The sequence below is a fragment of the Motacilla alba genome, chromosome 1A (genome assembly GCF_015832195.1).
Source record: "Motacilla alba alba isolate MOTALB_02 chromosome 1A, Motacilla_alba_V1.0_pri, whole genome shotgun sequence".
NCBI lineage: Eukaryota > Metazoa > Chordata > Aves > Passeriformes > Motacillidae > Motacilla > Motacilla alba.
The window spans coordinates 27,884,691-27,890,123 of record NC_052031.1 but is presented as its reverse complement, the minus strand read 5'-3'; the positions used below and the strand labels follow the sequence as shown (position 1 = coordinate 27,890,123).

General features: G+C 39.8%; 1 long non-coding RNA gene across 1 annotated transcript; it reads right to left on the bottom strand.

Moving 5' to 3' along the window:
- Positions 1 to 1,740: 1,740 nt before the first annotated feature.
- On the bottom strand, positions 1,741 to 5,233 carry LOC119708393. The gene is made up of 3 exons (XR_005259067.1): positions 5,141 to 5,233; positions 2,713 to 2,966; positions 1,741 to 2,183 (listed from the first exon to the last, which is right to left on the bottom strand). It is a non-coding gene; the product is annotated as an uncharacterized LOC119708393 (long non-coding RNA).
- Between the last annotated feature and the right edge of the window lie 200 nt (positions 5,234 to 5,433).

The following is a 5,433-nucleotide window of genomic DNA, read 5'->3' as shown; positions in this document are numbered from 1 at the left end:
TTAAGGCTTTGATGTATTCCAGATATAAATTACTAGCCAGCAGTGTGCTGGAGAGAACAGAGGGCTGCTCACACCACACCACAGGTTCAACACACCTGAGGCTGATGAGCTCTCTGCTGCTGTGCTGGTGGAACTAAGAAAAGTAATTGTAACCTCTACAGCCTTACTGTTCCTGTTGCTAAAGAGCTTCCTATAGGTGTCGTTATTGGAGTAACTGTACTGTCAATGTCACCATATATTTGCATTAGGAAATTTTGTTCAACTTACCTTCATTATTGCCAAATAAGGATGTTTTTAGATAGCTTGTCATTTTCCATGTGCAAATACAGTCTTTAACAAATTCCTAAAATGCTGATGTTTCTCTTCAGGAAACCCTAGAACTTTATCCTTTGGAAATGGTCTTGTCATTAGATGGGGATGTAGTTTTTGTGCTGTTACTTCTGTAATTTTGGTCAAACTCAGGCAAATGACTGCCCAAGTGAGTAAAGACTGCCACTGTTTTACAGGTTAAAGGTGTAATGCATCAGGGCACAATAAGCACGACTGAGTCAAAATATATTCAGGCAAAAAAAAATTAAATGTGCCATGTCTGGTACAGAGACCAGCTGGCCTGACATTGCCCATGGCATCATTATAATCTCTCTCTGTACAGCAGGAGGGCCTCATTGCTGCTGCCTGCTGGGAAAGGTTCCTGGCTGTGCTAGTTTCCAAATGGTGCCAGTGAACTGTTTGTCAGAGTGCTTGTTGGTCCAGATCAAAACTGTGCCATCACTAAAGAGTGCAGACAGGTGGATGTCAGTACCCCAAGACTGTTTAATTTACTAGTACAGCTTTGACCCTAGAGCTCCTATGTGTCATCCTCACATACAAACATGCTTCATACTTCCTGTTCTGCAACAAGCTTGAGTTGCATGAGGAACAGAGAGGGAATCTGTGTTTGCCCAGAGTTACCTGTAGCAAGCCAAACTTACTTGAAACTGCTTTTTTTGCCAAACTTTAGGACACCCTTTTTCTCACTTTGGGGTACTGGTATTGTACTAGAAGCAGCTTGACTTAATACCTGCTAGGTTAGATGTGCTGACCAAGGTGGTACTGGACCAGACAGACCAAAGGGGAACATTGGAGATCTGGCTATTAGAGCTACTGGAGAGACAAGGAGTGCCTGGGCAGGGGAAACAGCATCGGGTGGACAAAACTGGTTGAAGATCTGTGACTAAAATTTCCTGTTAAATAATGCCAAGCCATTTCCAGGGTATATCCACAGTGCTACTTTGCATACTACTTAATGTATGCTCACTGAGACAACATCTTGGTGGAGAAAATAGTCTATGCTTATTTTGTAAAAAAATTACTATAATCCATGCATTAAAAAAGCAAATTAAGCTTGAGCAGAAAAGTTTCATTTGAGCGTTTTGTAACTTTTTTGTGTTTGTCTTTCCCACTTCAATAACAAGATTTTAAAACAGATTTTCTGATTTGACATTTAAGATAAAATGCCTGAATATGTATTTATCCTTTCTCTACAGAGATGCTGTGAACATCCTGGTACTCTGGGTAAGTCCAAACACTCTAGGAAATGCAATTAGAAATTGAAAAAATATAGGTAACAATATTTTCATTTAAATAGTTTAAGCATATTTACTGGTTTGCTTCAGACAAAATTGCCATAGGCCACCTTTCAGGCTGAACTCAGGAAGGATGGCATATGTACAGTTGAAGTGCTTTTTTTGCCCCTGCAAACATTAGCAACTTACAGCTGAGTAATAAACTGCTGAAGAACATGTTGCTTTATTGGAAAAATGAGTTGAGGACAAAGACAGGCTGTAGTTAATTACACGCTATACTAACATCTGAGAGCTCTTCACTGGTAATCAGAGCAGATATTCTCTATTTGGTACAAGACATAGCAAAGGAATTTGACAAACTATCTGTCTGATGGTAAAATTAAGAACTCATTGACTCTCTGGGGTGCTTAGAGTTGTAAAGAATTGCCTTCAGATAGATTACTTGAACTCTTGTGTTTTGTACCAGCATCTGTGCAAAATCAAACCAGAGGAATTCGGTGTTGGTTTTATCCACAAAGACCATCCTCCAACAGCCTTTCCTGCTTTTCTGGTAGGGAAGCTGTGTCAAGCTATTTCAAAACTTCACCAAGCTTTAGACATGGAAATAAAAGTGATGACCTGAGAAAATACAAATGAGATTTGGATCTCTTTTAAATATTCCATCAGTTGGACTCTAAACTAACGAATATAATCGAGCCTTTGCTTTGCAGTAGCAACATAGGATATAATTGAGATAATAAGTCAGAGAAAGAGACTTAAAAGGAGGCAACCTTTTAATACAGAGCTTACATTAACTTTTATTTATTCATCAGATCCCTTATTGGAATTATGAGATTTGGAGGCACAATATATACTCATTCTGTCACGATGGCATAAAACACCCTTATTGTTTGGGCTCAGTTGTGTGTGCATGAAACAAAAAGCTAACATAAGATTAAAAATGGGGTCAAAACCAGGGTGATTACATTTTTTGTCACATCTGGCATTTGATGATTATTTCAGTGTCTTACAATGCAAGAGACCAATTCCATAGGAAATGGGTTATCCATACACATATCATGAGGCAAACCAGACTCTCTCCTCATACTAAAAAAATGTTCCCTTATCTCCCAAGAATACACTGTAGATTCTCTAAGATTCCACATACCTGTTGGTGTATTTTTGAATCAGGTGCAGGGATGAAATTGCAGCAGCACTGTGAGGGCACAGGTTTACATCACCAGCAGACATCACCACCCTCTCCTGACCTTTATTTTCCTTGACCTTTTTGGACATGTTGGTCAGTATGTGATTGGAATAGTCAGTGGGTTAATGAGGATTTGGCTGGCACTCAAACAGCCTGTGTTCCTGCGGTTCATGCAGTGCCAGTACAGGGCTTGGGGAAATACACTGAATTCAAGGCTGGGAAAAAAAATGGTCACAGTTAAGACTAAAATTCTAATTAATTTTGACCACATGCTCATGAAGGGAGCAACTAGACAAACTGCATGGTTTTGCAGGACTGTATTTGTGAGAAATGCTTCCAATAAATACCAGAGATTAGCAATACTAATAACCTATTAGCAATACTAATAACCTAACTAAATACTAATAACTAATACTAATAACCATTCAAACATTTTTTTTAAATGTCTGTCCCACATTAAAACCAGAGATTTCTTTTCTCTCACGTGCTTGCCCTTTTTTTTTTTTTTTCCAGGATTCATTTTTCAGTTCCTCAAGACCCTTATCCAGGTGCTTTTAACCAACTCTGTGTCCCACTTCTTGTGGACTTCTATGCAGCCTGAACTCCACACAGCTATTTATGTGCACCACTAAAGATTTCTGTGCCTCTTAAAATCTGGGCCTTAAACACTTGGGTGGCTATTGTTTGGTTTTTTTTCCAAATGAATGTGGAAAGGCTCCAGAGGTGCCAGTGGGAGGTCAGAGGGTTGATACACACTGTGTGTTCAGGGTTGTATAACATGGGGAGAAACTGCATCTTAGATTTCAGGTTGTGTACAAGGACAAGCTGAGTGTGCATGGGAGCATCTTGGAGGCAGTCCAGATTCCAGGTTCTGTCCAGGTTCCAGATAGCTCAGCTAAACATAGAAGGGATGATGGGGTCACAGTGAATTCAAACTTTTGTGAAAGGGAGCAGATATTCTCAGCAACAGACCCTTTTTCTCACCATCTGCACCATTGTACAGTACTGCAATGTCTTAAAGCCCAAAAAAGGGGAATAATTTCAGGCTCTACTTTTTGTTTCTACATAAAGAGACAACAACAAACGACTCTCTGGAAATGCAGTGGTTCTAAATATTCTTCTTGGTTGCTTCTGAGGAAGTTTAGGAAGTTACTGGCTTTCAAGTATTCATGACCAACTCTGCAGGTCAGTAAAGGGAATGCAAAACTGGTCAGAAATGGTGTCTCTACACAGAGCTAAATCCCATGTAATTTGGGAACTGGTGAGTGTTTCTTCATTTTTAATTATGAGGGAAGCCTTCTGTTAGAATAATATTTTGTCCAGCATTATGTATTCCCTTCATCTAGGGAGCTGGCAGGGGGAGAGGAGAGAAGCTCTTCAGGCAGTATAAGTTGAATTTAATGGGATTCACAGAAGAGATTTAAGGAGCTAATCATCCTTATACTGCTCAAGTTCAATTTTTATCCCCCAAAGCTACTAATTTTTTAAGCATGTATTTTTGGCAGTGCTTTGCAGCAAATATCTCCCCTTGGGCACATAGAAATATGCAGGCTGTATTATATAAATGAGCTTCTTTGCCATCCCAGTAACCCATAAATGCCAGTGACACATAAAACTAGGTATTCCCTGAACTCAGCAGGCTGACCTAGTCCTAGCCTTACACTTTATAAAGTCAGAGGAGGACATACTGGCAAGCAGAGCTACAGTCCTTAGATGCCAGGATCCAGAGTCAGAACTGACAGTATTGAATGCCCACAAAGTGCCATCCAAACATGAGTAAGGCTCTACACCAGGATTCAAAAAAATTGGTGCTTTCTCCTCTGTCAACCAAAGTAAAAGCCACAGATGGCTGTATGTTTGATATTTCAAACATATATTTATAACAGACATATTCCATTTAGAGAAAAGAGGTCTTAGAAAATGCAAACCAAGCAAAATATTTCTTTGCATACATTTATCCCTCCCTCAGTTACCTCTATTGTGAGTACAGTGTGATTTAAATTAATGGAGTAAGAGGAATATTGTCCACAGTTTGGAAGGAGATATTTCAGAACTATTCAGGCACCCCTTATGCCTCATAGACACCTTGTTCTCATTAACACAATGCTTATCAAGGAGATGCAAAGTGTTTTTATTGGTAAAAAGTGAAAATAGAAATAGAAAATAGAAATAGAAATAGTAGAAAAGTGAAATAACTGTGAGTTTTGGGGGTTTTATCAACTCACTTTAGATGAGAGAAATACACAGCCTTGCTTTCCATGAGTTCCCAAAATTCCTGGTTTCTTTTCAACATATCTTGAGCAAGTCTACTATCTCCATAACACATCCTCCTTAAAACACAAGGACATTATTTTAGCATACTAAATGCAAGGACAGCTGAACAACTCACCTCACAGCAGTTTCCTTCAAAAGGAGTGTGTGTCCTGTGTCTATATGGCAGAAGAGGGTCATTCATCGGTGTCTGGGCTCACAGCCCTGCACTGGGAGACAGCCAAGATTTGTCTGAAGCTGGCAGCTCTGCTGCCAGGGGAGGCAAGCTGTGGAGAGTTTCCCATCATCTGATAATTACTGCAGCACACTGAAAGAAGAGTAGGGCTGAAATTGGCCAGATCTGGAAGGGTTGAGATGCCACCACCATTTTCAGCAAATCTTACAAAGCTCAGGGCAGCCCACATGCAAATG